General features: G+C 44.6%; 1 protein-coding gene across 1 annotated transcript in view; it reads right to left on the bottom strand.

Moving 5' to 3' along the window:
* Window positions 1–17,485, bottom strand: part of HABP2 (hyaluronan binding protein 2) — a 335,748-nt gene that overhangs the window by 316,064 nt on the left and 2,199 nt on the right. The window lies entirely within an intron of this gene.

Here is a 17,485-nt window from a genome sequence, read left to right as displayed (position 1 = left end):
TCACCACCCCCTTTTGTAAATCAATGTATGTCCTTCAGCGGGTAAAGTTCCAGTACCTACAAAAGCACCCAATAAACAGTTAGTACCAAACAATTCTGTTGTTGGTATAGGGGCTAATACATGTCCTCCAGCGGGTAAAGTTGTAGTACCAACCCAACCAATTAACAATCAGTTGGTGTCAAACAAACCTGCACTCCGCCCTGCTCCTATAGTTTCCAAACCGATCCCACCACCCTTGACAAAGCCACCACATAGAAAACCTGCAGTGAATCTTACCCCTGATTCTTTCCCCTACGTAGCAGTCCTCACAAATGTTCCACCGCTATCTATAGGACAGAGGGAAACCTTCCAGATGCTTAAAAACAAGACCATGCACTGGCTAAGGGAGAACCGACCTCTCCCAGGAGACATCGATGGGTTAATCATAGGGGTAAGGAGAATAGATTGGATAGGGTATACAACCAAAAGTCTGGGTGGGGATTGTATTGTGGTTAACTTCCAAGACCCAAGGGTGGCTGGATGGATAACTAGACAAGGATGGGGTACAAACAAGGGAGGTATTGGAATTGTAGATCTTACCTTTTTCTACCCCCGCCCAACCAGTGTATTGACTAGCCTGCTCAATGAACCTATAAATCCCCCCACCGTACCATTGCCAATTATCCCCACACCAGCTCCACCTCTACTTGCTCAAAACTATACTACATGTATGAATTATAACCCTCATGTCGGATGGCAGGACCAGGGATGGGGATGTTGACAAACTGCCAAAGAGTTGTGTAGTAGTAGTGGAGGGAGCATCAATGACTCTATGGAGACCTGTGAAGATCATGATGTTATTGCTGGTACAACCGTAATTGTCGGGTTCACAGGGAAGGGGAGTCCTGTTGTAGTGGGAGGAGGTGGGATAGAAAATTTAAATGCTAGTGTTGTGAAACTACCTATACCAACAGTAAACATGGTTGTTGATATCATTGATGATCCTGTGAAGGTCGCTAATAACACTGAAAGCCCATTGACTTCCCAAGTGTGTTCCAACAATAGCAATTCCGGTGAGATTGAGCCTAGCTTTGGTACGCTTCTATCCTGGAATGTTGCAGGGTTGGGTAAGTTAGACTCCCAATCTTGGGTGGAATTTATCAATGGGTTTGATGTTTGTTGTTTCCAAGAGACCTGGGCTTGTGATCCCGTCTTTCTTCGTGGTTATTTAAACTTCTCTATACCAGCATCCAAAGGTGGAAGGGGTCGGCCTAAGGGAGGCCTTACTGTATGGATAAAACAGGACTTGGACATTTCTATTAAAATGCTGGACTTGGGAACTAGCGATTTACAACTGTTAAGAATCTCAACAGAAAAGGGGTTGTTAATGGACTTGTATAACGACTATGCAAGAGGTAGTAACACAACCAACTCTTCCACTCTAGAGGTGCTGTCTGCCTCCTTAGAAACCAAGTCCCAAGATAGTAGGGTAATAGTAGCCGGGGATCTTAACAGGACTTTTGAACCTCTTGACTGTACAAATGATCCCTTAGGGAAGGATGAGGACAATCTCTGGGGAGTACCACCTTTAAGTTTAAACCCCGTCCCACGGTGGACTAAAGACATCCTGTTATTAAATGCTATTTGTATGGAATACAGTCTAAGAGCCCTGAATGGGAGAACCCCAGGGGACAAGGAGGGCAGTTGCACTTTTGACAACGGCAACAGCAGGAGTAGAATTGATTATGTATTATGTAGTCTCCAGCTGTGGCAGGGGGTTATTGATATGGCCATTAAGCCTAGAATAGAAAGTGATCATAACCCCCTTTGTGTGACCCATAGGTGGTGGAATGTCGGATTGGAAAACTTGCATCTAAGGAACGACCAGATCTCAGACATGAGCAATGATGAACGTAGGTTAAAATGGCCAAGGGTACTGGCTAATGAGGAAACAATGACCTACATCAACCATGAGGTGGATAACGCAATTTCTGCCATGGAGGCGGTAGATTCCACAGCTCCCGGGGCTAGGGATATCACAGACATCCATAATAAGCTATTTTCCCTCCTTAAACCATGTTTTCTGACTAAGATCAATAAAGGGAGGAAAACCCAGGATGTTGGCAGGTGGTTCAATCGCCAATGTAGATCCGCACGGTTGGAATTGGGACAAGCTATTAGAAACAGGGACAGTGCTGCAATTAGAGTGGCAAGGAAACTGTATAAATTGGCCATTTCCCAGGCCAAGAGGAAATGGGATGAAGACCACTAGGCCGAGTTAAAAGAAGCTTCTAGTAACAAGGATTCTAGGATCTTTTGGAAAATTATTAAGTGGGGTAGAGGAGGTAGTCCCGCAAAGCCTGATAACAATGTAGCTGAAGAAGCCTGGGTTGAGTACTTCAGACCACAATATGCCGAAGTTATGCACCCCGGGGTAGGGGAGGGCATACTGCCAGTCTATGCTATCAATAATTTGTTCTCTCCTAAAGAAGTAGAGAATGCTATTAGTTCTGTGAAATGCGGGAGAGCACCAGGGTTAGATGGGATACCCACGGATATCTTCAAGTGTGACATGAAGAGATGGGTGAGGTATATTTTCTTGTTAGGAAATGCTCTAGCCAAGGGGGGGGGGGTGGTTCCCGAGCTATGGAAAGGAGCAATCATTATTCCCATTTACAAGAAGGGAGATCGTTCACTCCCTGCCAACTACAGGCCCATAAGCTTGATAGCAACCGTGCAAAAAGTAATGGGGAGAATGGTTACAAATCAGCTTATGGACTGGGTGGACGACAACAACGCTCTTTCCCCATATCAGGCCGGATTCAGGCGAGCAACCAGTACTATTGACCAGGTCTTCCGCTTTACCATACTGCTGTGGAAGACGGTTTTACTGGGAAGGGGCTGCCTGTATGTCGCATTTGTCGACCTACGGGCGGCATTTGATTTGGTCCCCAGGTTTAAGTTATGGCTGGTCTTACAACAGCTGGGGATTCCTGCTGAATTGCTTACCCTAATCATGCGTCTGCATGAATCTAATTTCGCAAGAGTCCAGTGGGGTGGGAATGGCGAGTCAACTTCGGCCTTCCCGGTGGAAAGGGGGGTCCGACAAGGCTGTGCCATGGCACCCTTACTCTTCTCATTATTTATTAATGGGATTGTCGAGCGAATGTTGAAAGCAAGCGTAGACGCTCCATCGTCAGCGGACGTCAGGGTCCCGATCCTGATGTTCGCTGACGACACCCTGATCTTGTCAAAAACCCCTGCTGGGCTACAATGTGCATTAAATATTTTTGATATTTTTTGCAAAGAGCACGGCCTAGAAGTAAATGTGGGGAAGACGAAACTAATGGCCTTTTCCCCACGCCGTAAAATTTATCCTAAGGTAACCCTGAATAATAGCAAGCTAGAGACCGTCAAGGAGTTTACATATTTAAGGGTACAGATAGCAGAGGGCCCTGGTTGGTCACATCATCTGGAAAAAACGGCCTTAAAACACCAACAGCTTTCAGGTGCATTGCGGGGAGAACATCGAAAATCTAAGACGAAACCGATCAAACCCGCCCTTATAGTGTATGACGCAAAGGTCTTAGGCGCCACCTTATACGGTGCGGAGTTATGGGCTTGGGATAATCTTTCGGCCCTACAGACATCTGAGAACAAGTTTCTCAGAGGGATCACAGGCCTCCCGCAGAGCACCCCCCTAATACCATTGTTTCTGGAGTTGGGTAGGCGCCCAATTAGCGATAGAGCGCGACTGCGCCCTGTTCTCTATTGGAGACGTCTTTGGACAACTCCTGAGATTAGGCAATATGCTGATGGTTTCCTTTCGATAATCAAGGAAAACAACTTCCACAAGATAAAATGGATTAAAAACCTAAGGGCCATGTTAATTAACCTTGGGCTTTCCAATTTGTGGACCAACCCAGTGGGAGAAGTCTTCCCGAGTAAGGAAGCCCTCAAATTACAATATTGGGACTGGGTGGGCGGCAATCTGCTGAGAGGTGTTAGGTCAGACTCTATGGCGGGTCGTTTCCAGGAGACAAAAATCTGTCCTATCTTAGAAAATTACTGGGACACTATTACGGTCCCAATGGATAGGAAGCTAGTCTTCCAGCTAAGATCTGGTTCTATTCCCTTAAAAAAACTAACGGCAGGTTGGCAGAGGTCGACTAATATGTCATGCCCAGTATGTGAAACAGCTGTGGAGAGCGTAGGCCACTTTCTATTTGTCTGTAAAGCCTACTCATCACCTAGGAGAGTATGGCTTACACCTATATGTAAAAATCTTGGGACACGTGATAGCGCAGTGGCATTAAGAATTTTGTGTACATCAACTCAGGAGTCGATAGTTATTGGGGTAGCCAAATATTTGGGGTGGGCCTGGGCAATTAGGCGGTGATCTTTGGGGGGGTCCAGTTAATCAGGTTTTTAATTGTCTATAAAATCCAAAACTAATTTGTTATATGTAAATTTTTCTACGTTGATATTGTATGAGCTTGCACAGAATGTCTATATGAATTTGTACCTGTTAAATGATATGCTTTTTTATTCTGTAATGTTCAATTTTATGCTGTGCTTTTATGAGAAATTATCTCGAATAAAGCTTGTACACACGTAATTGTTAATATATTTTTGTTAATTTTAAGCTATTATTTTTATTAATGGAAAACTTTCAAAATTGTTTATAGTTTTTTTTATTTTTTTTATTTTTATTTTTTAACTACATATTTAGCTTGCAGTGATTATTAAAACAATTTTTTATAAATTGACATTCATTTTAACATTTAAATCAGGTCACATATATGTTTTGGTTGTGTATAAGTTTGTTAGTTTTGCTTTTACATTATTATTAATATATAAAATTTCATGTATTTGTGTATAAATATATATTATTTGCATTACTTATTAAAATGACTTATTTCTAATTGTATTATTATTTTGTAGTTTATTATTTTAAAAAAATACTGGTATATATTAAAATTTTGAAATATTTATCTTTTTTTGATGGTATTCAGTTCCACAATATTTTGGTGGTTTACATATAAAACATGTAAACTCCATATTGTAGTATACAAACTTTTTGACATGATACTTTGGTAAATAGATATTGTTGTTGTTGATACAACCATTTTTAACATCAATGCATATGTGACCATAATGTCAAAGATCTGTTTGAATAAATGCAAGTTATTACACTCATGTATTTCAAACGTTTATGCTGCATCATGACAAATACGTTCACACGTGATAACCAATAATATAGGATTGAAAAAGCCAAAACATACAGAGCCCAAATCTCTTGGTTTTGGCATGCTTGTTTTCTGTTGCTCACTAGTACATGTGATTTCTCCATGGAGAGGCAAAGAACTGAAGTTCACACTCCAGTGTTTTCTCCAATTCCTTCCTTAGCAGGGGTATGTATCTACTCAGAACAATGATGTATCCATTCCCCAATGAGGCATCCACCCTTCTGCCATCCGTCAGTCCATCCTTCCATCACTCTAGTCTTTTTACTCCTCCACTTTGTAAATGTTCAGCATTTATACTATCTTTGTCAATTGTGTGGTTGTCTGTATGTGTATTGTTTATGGTCATGGGTACTACTATGTGTAATGGCTACATTTGCATATGTGACAGTGTATGTCATCTATAAATGGATGTGTTAATGTGTGTTGTGAGTGTGTTTGAATTTACATGCACTGCACAAAACCAAACATATGGCTATTATGAGTAAGCATCTGTCAATTTTGGTCATTAATCCATATTCCGCCCACTTCTAAGTATTGACTTACCAATGTTAGCTCTTTATGATAACTTATCAGTAATGCAGATTAGTTAGAGTGGTGACTGGTGACATTTGAAAGTGGTGAGGCGTAAAGTTATCATGGTACTGTACAACCTTCGGGGGGTTCAGGGGTGTTCTCCCCCCGAGATTATTTTTTTTAAAAGAGTAGATAAATGGAACATTTTCAAGCAAATTTGAGGAAGCAGGAAGGTTGATAAAGCACTTGCAAAAGTGTTAAGACATCAATCGTAGAGATTTCATATCATAATGACGTAGGTAGCCGCACCTGTTCAGTACAATCATGTGAGGTGTCAACCCTCACCACAGTGTGGTCTCCCTCAGGCTGGATTCTCCTACATTCAACAAAGAAAAGAACTCTAAAACAATCAGTGCACCGAAAGTCTGGAACCCAATTAGACCAGATACTCCACAGTCACGTTCTACCAAAAAACTAAAAAAAGAATGGGAAAGCTTACTATTCCAATAACCCTTCCTCCGATAATGCCATCAGCTGATAAATGGGTCTAGTTTTTCTTGACACACCAACCTGTTATCACAATCACCTTACATGGACATCTGGCTAAATAAGGTTATAGGCATTTTAACCAGAACACCCTATGATTTTAAATTACTGTATTTTTCTTTTTTTTTTAATTCTTGCACAGAGAAACAAAAACATCTGTAAAGTAGTCTGTGAGCTCCTACGACCACCTAGGTGCTTACTTGGAGCTAAATAAAACTGCAGATACATTAACAATTGAAATGAAAACATGTGAAGAAATATTTATTTGTTTCCACTGTTGTAAGGTCCGACTCTGGGTGGCTGTAGGGTCTTTTCATAAATATATATGGATGTATTTGCCATGAGTCTATGAGGTGACTTGCAACGTGTCTTGCATAGCAGGGACGCTTCGGTTATATTAAACAAGTAGTGTGATCATTTATTTGTTGAGGTATTAGAGTTTTTATTTACTGTCAGTAGCGAAAACATGGACCACAAACCCCAGGTAGACCATCAAAATAGTTCGAAAAGTTCCAGCTAGGATGCAACACCTACACCTACATCTGTTGCCTATGGATATCAATAATTTTAAATATAGACAATGTGCCCTTTACACATTTATCACAAAGGAATGCACCCCCTAAATAGTGCTGAGCAAATGTTCCCATGTGGTAAACATACACAGACCCCTCTTTCTTTTATAGATTAAATATTTATGATTACAAACTTTTGTGGTTTCTCCCATTCGTGTTAAAAGCTTTATGACGCATAAGAGCACCAATTCTTGTTATAGGCTGCACACATGGTTATTTACACTCAAGATTCATGTTTATTTAAACATTCGTGCTTCATGGAAACATGACCTGTCTGTCTCGTTTCGTTCTTATGTCTCAGCAGACACGCGTTTCATTTCATCCACTAGACTTAGGGATGTAATTATGCATATTGATACATGTAAATCAAATGTCTTAATACTAAAATAGTGCCACCTATATGCCCTGCTTAAGTGAGTTTCTACCAGCAGCACAGAGGTTCCAAACTGATATATGATATTGGAAGAGAAATGCCTGGTTGTACTTTGGAATTTAGGGTTCCTGGACCCGATGAATCATGTGGAGGCACTGATACATAGTAATTAATTTTAAAGTGTGGTGCAAGACTTCTAGGCTCTACCCTCACACAGTCTGCCTACTACTGCGACTCAGGATGACGTGTGTCTGTCCCAGGACAGGTCAGCATGAGTGGCATTCACTACTGAGGGGGAATATGTCTCCACAGGGAAAGGGAAGGAGCACACCAAGGGCATATTGGAATTCCACAGTGGCTAGTCCCGTCGCCCTCTGTAGTGCTTATCCTATGACCTCTGAGCTTGGCCATTCTTGCAGCAGGCTCTGAGGGGGTTCTTTGGCAACAACGCTCTACCAAAACTCCAGAATACCTACATAAATAGAAGCCAGATGGGTTTTCAGGCCTAGGGATATGACAGCCAGAGAGAGGCTGAATCCGTAGCCATCGGGATGCTATGGGGGGGCGCGGATGAAAGGGTGAGTGGTCGCGAGGGAAGGGTGGTCGCGAGGGAAGGGGGGTCGTGAGGGAAGGGGGGGTTTAAATAATTAAAAAAAATTAAATAAAACTTAACTTACCTTTTCCGGGTCCCGCGTTTTCTTTGCTCTAGCTCCAGCGTTGGCTCCGGCTCCTGCTTTCCTGCCTCTGCAGGAACAAGAAGCAGGCAGCCTCCCTCCCCTCCCTTAAGTCAATCACAACGCTGCAATGGCAGCATTGTGATTGGTGAGGTGCAGCAGACAGCGCCCCAGCCGGGCAATTTTCTCTATGTAGACAGCCTACATAGAGAAAAAGGGAGAGTGCGCTTGACTGGGTTGGTTGGCCCTGGGGCCGACCAAACAGTCAGTACCCACAAGCCACAACAGTGGGCAAGGCACTCCCCCCCTCCCCTGCCCTCAAGCAGGACCGCCCACCCGCCCGCCCCCAAACAGGCACTTCTGCTGTCTTGCAGTGCGAGAAGCAGAAACATAAAATGGTGGTTTTACCATTTTATGTTCCTGCTTCTCGCACTGCGAGAAAGCAGTGGGGCGACGCCCCGACGGTCCTATGGAGGAGCCACCACTGAATGCAGACTACCAGCTCTCATTCTAAATACATACTCCAACAATTCCATTAAATGGTAAGTACCCTCATTATGAGTAGGAACTCTGCACTGTCACATCATCACTGTGTGCCCACTATCACTACCAGGAAGTGCTTATTCTAGGTCTGAGTTTGAGTTGAAACCCGTTATTTACCCAGGTATCTATGTGATTTTTTGCAAGTAGGCCCCTCCACCTTTGCATCCAAGTCTATCTCTTTAAGGTCCATCATTGCAAGTTTTGCATTGTGTTGGTACGCCATACATTGCTACTTAACACTCTATGCCCCAGAACCCTAGGGACATATTGACAGTTTCGAGGAGTGAGACATCCACGGTATTTAGACTGTCTTAGCATCAGCACCAATTCACTGATAATACTGTAAAAGGAGGACATGCCACTCATTATAATAAGCAAGGATTTGATGTCTTTAGAACAAGCATACATTTAAAATGAAGAGCATGAAGAATCTTGCAATTTGACCAAAATCACAAGTGGAACGCACTGCCAAATGCATACCTACTTTGAAAGATAATGCAGTGTTTCCACACATGAGCTGTAATAAAAATGGCAACTGATTATCAAATAAGGAGGTGTTATGGAGCACCTGGGTACAATGCAGCAGTGCTTAAATAAGCACCTGCTAATAGTTAAATATATACGAAAACAAGTGCTACCCATTGTACCTGGCCTTCATGGACCTATCATGAGCTTTCAATAAGGTAAATTGTACAAAACGTAGGTTGCTTTTCCATGAACTGGAACTGGGCGCCACTCTGGTGCATGTCATCAGTTTTGCACCAAGATTTATCCACTAGGGTTTGATATGCCACTAAATGGGAGTCTTCTGAAAATGTGAATCTGCTGTGAGGGATGCAAGAAGACTGCTTTCTCGCAGCCATTATATTTAATCTGTATATTAATAAACGTAATCAGTGTTTGACTTCTGTCTGTCAAGACAGACCTTTGGTGAAATCCAGCCACACCCATATCTTCCTCTATGCAGATGACACCGTCTTTTTAGCCTGCATTTCAAGTTCTTTGTGATGCCCAGTTGCTGCTTTTTCATAATGCATGTTAAATATGGATTTAACCACCAATTTCTCAAAATCTCACACACACTATAGCTTGTGGTACCAAATGCATTACAATTGTTTTCTCTTAGTACAGATAACAACCGGCTTGAAAGAGCATCTAATTTTCCCTATTTGGGGGTAGTGTTTTGATTCTACTGCATCATGGGCTACTTACTTTACAAATCAACATTTAAAATATAGCCAAGCCATGGTGCTATTTTTAATTTATCACTATCTTTAAGTGGCAAACTGATTATACCTCTTTTGGACATTGATAAAACCCAATTTGTACCTATGGCAACATACGGAGGTGGTATATGGGACTATGCTGATTGTTTCACTCTGCGGGTGGAAGAAAATCGATTCTGGAGATGCCTCCTCTCTCTCACGATTTCCAAATTGTATTTTATCTGTCATCTATATCTATACTACTATTATAAAGAGAGAACTGTGTCCTTTGAGCCAGGTAAACTCGAAAACTACACAACCAATCCAAACACCCAATACATCTTTGAAAACGTTAGGGCAAGCAGATGGACATAGGCTATATAAAAAATAAATATATAAGTTGTTTAAAAAATTTACGATAAAAAAAAAGTAGTCCCTTGGAAGTAGCGCCTTGACGTGTGTGCTGACATCAGGAGCGCGGGGAGGAGCGGCATACAGGAGCGTGAGGAGGAGCGGCGGACATGAGCACGGGGAGGAGCGGCGGACAGGCGGGGAGGAGCGGTGGGGAGCGGCGGACAGACTGGGAGGAGCGGTGAGGAGCGGCGGACAGGCAGGGAGGAGCGGTGAGGAGCGGCGGAGCAGTGAACTCAGGAGCACGTGGAGGAGCGGCGGCTAAGGTAGGTGAAGCAGCCGCGGGTGCGATCCGGGGGACCCACGGACAACGTCGGGGCGGGCAGGGCCCCGAAACCTGATTGCTCCCAAGCCTTTTGCTCCCGGACAACGTCGGGACGGGCTGCTAGTATGATATAAGGCTATTTTTTACATAAGATCATGTTAAGCTAAGCCATTTATTGTTGCAGGTTTCTCTGGAATAATCCATATGCTGTTCTAAATCATGCCAAAATTAAGGATTGTTTATCATGTTATAGCAGGATGAAAGTACCTTGGCTCGGTTATGTCAAGCAGAACCTAGAAGGGCTGGGGTGGTGCTCCCCTTTTGAGAGCCCATTATCTATGTGTGAAGTAGATAAGCTACAGATTTAGGACCTTATTACGAGTATGGTGGTCCCAGGACTGCTGTAGCCGTGGTTGTGGTCCGACTGCCATGATCTAGGCAGTCTGACCACCAGATTACAAGTTTGGCAGTCAGACCCCCACCAACCTGCTACTACACCCCCGACACCACTGCCAACACCACCAGGATCTTGGATCCCGACGATGCCACAGAAATGAAGGCAGCTGGATTGCAAGTTCCCTTTCCCACAGCCTTTTCATGGCGGTAACTCCGCCATGAGAAGGATGGTGGAAATGGACCCAAATTGGGCCCCAGGGCAATTTCGCACAGGGGGGCAATGCATGGGAGCACATGTGTGCCCCTTCTGCATGCAATGTTGTACGTGCACTGAGTGCCATGCACTAAATGGTGCATGGCACACAGTGCATGGACGTGCAGAAAGCTCTGCACCGCAGCAGCATCTGTTGTGGCCCTTCTCGACCGCCGAACCATGCTGCCACTACAGACTTGTACTCAGTAAAATCCAACAAAGTTGGAAGATAGGTGCATTAAAAAGCATGTACACATTACAAAGCTGAAACAACATAGAAACTTGGGGGCATACACCATAGAGAATTAGTGAAAATCATGAAGCTTTGGCGACGTTGAACATTCCAGTACTAAATGATGAAAAATACTGTTGGGACAGAAAAGTCCCGTGCATTATGTCAGATGTGCACCCCTGCCCCGAGTACCCCTGCTGCAACGATACCGGAATCCATGGTGCTCATTTTTTTAGTCATGGGTGAACACCGATCATGCGTGTGTGCCATGACATAGGCCTGCATTACGGATTGTGATCTTCGACCAGAAAGGGCACTCAAACCACTTCCCTAATTGTGATGAAAGGATAATTCCTTTAACAGGAGTTAAGTAGCACAAGACTCGTGTTGGCAGCATACTGTGTAGTGATCAGTAGGAGTGAACAAGCCTTTTTCCCTATGTCACTGGAGTGAGGCCTCCAGGCCCACTCATGTAAAGTTTTGTTGGTGTGTGCTTAAGAGTGGCAGCTCCTCCGCTAAGGCAGATGAGCATTGCCCCACTGCTTTTTAGCAGTGAAATAAAGAAAAAATAAAATGATATTATAATTTAATTAGCTCCTACTGCGGCAGATTTGTGGGGCAGAGCAGGCTGCTCTGCTCTAAGAGCAGGGGTGAAGAGTGGTAGGCACACTCTGTAAGTGCGCATGAATGTTTGTCCGGCTGTCTCAGGAAGCAAAACATTCATGAGCACTCTGCATGTTCTCCACCCAGACTGCATTGCAGTCTGGGTATAGAACATGCCAAACTCCCACTGCCTGTGTGAGAGCTGAACCACAGCAATCAGACCAATCACAAGGCTGCATTGCAGAATTATGCTTTGCTATGGGGAGTCTAGGTGTGCTTCCTGTTCCAGCTGGAGTGAAGGATTATGGAGGAGAGATGTGGTGAGGAAGTAGCAGGAAGGTACTTTTTTTGTTTCACACCCGCCTCCCCCCTCCAGCTCCCTGCCCCCTGCCCAACTCCCCTGATCCGTGCTGGCCACCGTTGGTGCTAACTTACTCTTGACCAACATCAAGTTAGTATGTAGTTCTGTATAGCGAGTATATGCTTGCATGCGTGTGCTGGCCCGTATACCTTCCTGTGAATACATGGAAGCCTCTGGGATCCATTTTGGGAGACCCTCGGCTGACTGGAGAAGCATGAGGAGGCGAAGGATTTCCCCAGACAGATTTGCAGATTGCTGCAATCTTGGGAGCTGGGTCGGACACACAGTGGAGGAAGGAAGAGCCAGGCTCTTCAAACAATGCTTCTTGAGTCAGAGAAAAGTCACTGGAAAGGGGGCCTAAACACATTCTAGGAAGGAGATGGAGCAGATACGAGAATCAGGAAGAGTAGGGCTGGGGATCTTGGCTAACCCTTTGATGCATATATCACTGTGACTTAAATCCAGGGGTAAACATCTAGTCACTCGTGTGGGCTTTGTTGTGGGGCAATCAGATTTGGAGTATCTCCTGCTGTAACAGACTGCTTTCTGGAGGAAGGGCCAGATGGGGAATGGGCACTTCAAAAGGAAGCAAACCTCCAACACAAACTTCAAAGACTCAGACATTAAATCACATTTTCTATGTAGAAATGGACTCTAACTACTTCGATGATGATGACGAGCTCAGCTCGTCATCAGGCTTACCTGCCGTGTGCGGGTGACGAGCTGAGCTCGTCACGTAACGCGGTAATTTCGAAAATGCCGCACACTGCGGGAAAAGCCGCCGCAGCGATGCGGCTAAGAAGGGGAGCTCAAGGCCTCCAAAGTTGTCAACTGCCAAGCAGCCAGTCTGGCTGTAGGTTGAGGAGAAGACTTCTACTCCTGTCCAAGACTGAGTGCTAATATCTGCCAGTCTCCCAGCTGGGTGACAGGACATCACCCAGGGAAATTCAATACCACCTGCCCTGGAGCCTGCAGCACAAGTGCCTATCTACATGCCAAGACCAGTGTACCCTGTGAGGAAGAGGGGAGCACTTAGGGGGAACAAGGTCTGTTTCTGCACCAATGCTGGGAGAATCTACCAGGAAGAGTGCATTGCTGATGTGATGATCGGCTGTAAGCCGTGAGTCGAGTAAAGTCAGCAATCCTGTATGCCCAACAGCTGTGCTGGTCAGACTGTAGCCCGTGTGCAGGGTAAAGTTGGCAAGCGTGTATGCCAGAGGGGACCCCCATTAAAAAGGGTGCATTAATATTGCCCCATGGCCCTCTGAAGGGGGTTATGACAAATACAAAAATCAGAAAAACATAACACTAGAGTAAATGAAAATATAAATATTTGAAGATGGCAGGAAAAGAAAAGGAAAAATGTGCTTGTGACTAAACACTCACTGGCATCAGGTGTGATGCTGTCATGGAGGCACCAGTGGTGGTGGGTGACCCTCAACAGTGAAGGGGCGTGGAGCGAACAGAGTGCCAAATGCAGTGACAGGCATTGTAATAAATCACAATGCATCAATGCTCAAAGGCCAAATCTTTCAATCATGGCTCGTTAACAGATTTAAAATGGGCCGTGACTGAAAGCTCTGAAGTTGAGACTCAAGACAATGCGAGTTTCTCACAGTGTCTGCCAGTGGGTCAAACAGATAAGAAAATAAAAAATGATCTTACCTGCAATTCTTCCTCCTCCTGTTTTCTTCCCGAATGCCGCCAGCGTGATGATACCTTATGGAGCATCGGCCAACCCCTTCTGAAAATCCTGATACTGCTCTCATGCTGCAGATGAGCAGCATGAAAGCAGCGTTAGGATTGGCTGGAGAGGGTTGCCTCTACCCTTCTGCAGGCACTGGGTGCCTGTGGGTGCTTTTCATCCAGCTGCCTTAAACAGCTAGGTGGAGAGGTTTACACTGCACATGTCAGGCTGGGCATCACAAGACAGTCGGCCAAAGTGACTTGCCCAGTGTAAACTGGTGGAGGGAGCACCACTCCCCTGTTGTCAGTCAGTAGCAATGGCTCCTCCCACAAACATTGCTTGGGCTGAGAGCAGTTAAAAATGAAACGGTAATTCATTTTATTACCATTTTATATTTCACGGTTGCTGCACTGGCAGCAGGGGTGCGACGCTCCTCTGCCCTAATGGGGGGACTGCTGCTAGGAGGCACAGGAAATGTAATCAATGATTAGCAAAATGTGGGAAAAATCTGATTGAAGCAGGTGACACCTAGCTTGCAATAAGATCATTTTAAGAACAAAAAAAGGGGCACGACATCAGAGCTTTTATAAATGGCCCCTGCTCTTGCTTCATTGCATAGTGACCAGGGCACTAGGGGAGGGTGGATGCGAGTGCACTGTGTGCCACCAATAATTGTTTATATTAGGGACGCTGTCCCATTCCCAGCAGGGCGAGCAGTGGAGAAATCTTGTGCTCCAGCATCACGGGCATGTTTGATTGGTGTGTGCTGTCAGGTGTCCTTCTAATGTGGCTGCACAGTCTGCTCCTTAACACCACCCAAAAAGTGCACCCATTTTATGTTTGATAATCAGTACTGGAAATGGAAAACAAACTACACCGGGCACCCTCAAATTGGGGTGTGAGGAAGGGGTTCCAGCAGAAAGAGGGTGAAGCCATTAAGGGTGAAGTCATGAGGAGCTGGTCAGTGAGAGTAACCCCATACATTACTTTTCATAAACTATAACCCCAAAGAAATATGCAACATGGAAAAAGTGGTAGTAAAGGGATTTGGTCTTACTTATTTGGTTACAAATAGATGGCAATTTAATAACATACCGGGTTAATGCACCAGCTGGACACATTTCTGAAGGGTATAATACTGTTATGATATCTCAAGTGGGTAATGCACTTCTTAGAGTGATCGGTGTGTAATATCTTGTCGTAATACGTGTGTATCATCAAATAGCTCAGAGGGCTGACAAGTCTATTTAGGGCTTTAAGTGGGATGAAAAATCTTGGGGTCTCAAAGGGCCGATGCAATTAAAGGCATGGCTTAAAAACAGGTAAGTTAAAAATCTGTTCTTAGCATAATGTGCTGCCCAACTGGTATTTTCCTGTTTCTGTCATTGCATCCATATATACAATACAACAAGTAACATTGAACATAGAACAAGCCAGGACTACTGGCTTTGTCAATGGTTGTTAGTTGCATAAAATAAATAGGCAGCAACTATGGCTTTGTTGTATATAATATTGAAAATGCTTCAGTTCTGAAATGATAAGACTGTGATAGAATTAAGACGAACAAGTCTCTTCGGAGTTACATCAAAGGCTTTAAGCAGTGGTACTACTGCAGAGTTGCTGTTTTTTTCATCCTAAGGATGAGGGCAAAAATGGACAGCCAGTTAGGGACTTGTCTCAGCACCTGCTTTTAAGAACTGCCGGTGCAGAGCACCGGCATGACCTGGCCCACTTAAAGCCCTGTGACTATTGCAGAGAATTACATGCAACCATTAAGTCACAGATTTCTAGTCTATGCAAGAAGACGAAGATCGTTACTGATTGTGTTTAACCGGTTCCATGCTGATGACGGAGCCGCTCCGTCACCAGCCTCGGACGCGCTGTGCTGGTGACGGAACAGTTCCGTCACGGCACGCCCGGCACGCATGCGCGGCAGCGATTTCGCGCCTGCGCGGAGCGTTCTATTGAGCGGGCGGGGCCGTGACGGAACTGTTCCGTCACAAGCACAGCATGCCCGAGGCTCGTGACGGAGCGGTTCCGTCACGAGCATGGGAGCGCCGCGCGGCCCCCCACCCTAGCGCTGCGGCGGAATTACCACTGCAGCGAAGGAGTTCAAGTATCCCTATTTAGCCTGCAGGCCACAAGTTATAATCCGGTAAAATGGAAAAATAATCCAAGTTACAACTACATTTGAACCCAAGCAGGCTTTAAAATATATAAATTGTTATAAAAAGTAATTAAAACACTTCCAGTGGGCAATAATACATATTTATTACTGGTGTTGAAACAAGCACATTCCGAATACCTAACATTTCTACAAAGCACACACTCTCACACGTAGAAGTGGCTTGAGTCCAAAACAATTTTAAATTTCACTTTATCTAACGGAAAGTTCTGACGTAACAAGTGTCAGGGAATCTAGCTCTGCTGCTCTGTTTGACCATCACCCGTTCCCAGCAGGGAACACAACCTTGAGGAGTTAGTGATTGATCACAAAGTCAACTATTTGAACCCAGCTACGATCAATGAAAAACTACCGGAGAGCCACCGACAACCATCCCCGCCCCCCCCCCCTACCTCCCTGCACTTCAGCACTGGGAAGGCAAGTGTGTGTGCCTCTAAATGTTCCCAGCAGGGCTTCAAGTGAATGTGTGTGAGCCTCTAAATGTTCACAGCAGGGGGATTAAGTGGGCCGGGTTCTTCCGGTGCTCAGCACCAGCAGTTTTAAAAAGCAGGTGCTGAGAAGGGTCCCTACCAGGCTCTCCGTTTTTGCAGCCACCCTCTGGGCGAAAAATAAATATTAACTCTGCAGCTGTGCCACCCTTCGATATAACTTCTTTCACAGCCTCTTTTCAGCACTGAAGTATTTTCAATATTCTATACAACGATGCCATAGTTGCTGCTTATTTATCATATGCAACTACTAACCATTGACAACGCCAATAGTCCTGGGTTGTAGGTGTAATTACTTGTTGTATTATATATCTGGATACAATGACAGAAGCAGCATGATACCATTCGAAAACACAATATGCTAAACACTGATATTTAGCTTGAGTGTTTTTAACCGCATCGCTGCTGCGGTGATTTTTGCGCTGTGCTGCAAATTACCATTTTGCTGGTGTCATGACGAGCCCAGCTCGTCATCAGCACACGACACCCGTGGGTGATGACGAGCTGAGCTCGTCATCAGCATCGAAAGGTTTAAGCCATGCCCTTAATGACATCGACAACGCCCGTTCGATAAAACCCCCCCTCCCAACCCTCCGCCCAGTTTGTTCATCCCACTTAAAGCTCTGGTGGGCACATAGCATAATAACACACAAGCTAGGCTCAGTGGGTTCATCCGTTATCCCAGTACCGGCTGCAGCATCGCTGAGCTCAGTAGGGCTCCCACCCTACTCCAGCAATGCCAACCAGCACAAGGGGAGCGATCTTTGGAGTTCCTGAACATCCACAGAACAAACTTCTATTTGCTCTTTCATTGCCCTATTCATCCAGTAATAGCGGAGAATATCTCTCCGAAGGGAATTGGGCTTACTTTTCTACTTTGACCTAAACTATAACAATACCAGGCAGAAACAAATGCATTAAACTGCCATAGTGAAGAGAATAACTAAACA

Source organism: Lissotriton vulgaris, chromosome 5, assembly GCF_964263255.1.
Source record: "Lissotriton vulgaris chromosome 5, aLisVul1.2, whole genome shotgun sequence".
Taxonomy (NCBI): Eukaryota; Metazoa; Chordata; class Amphibia; order Caudata; family Salamandridae; genus Lissotriton; species Lissotriton vulgaris.
Note: the sequence above shows the minus strand (reverse complement) of the source record. Positions and strands in the feature narration are given on the sequence as shown.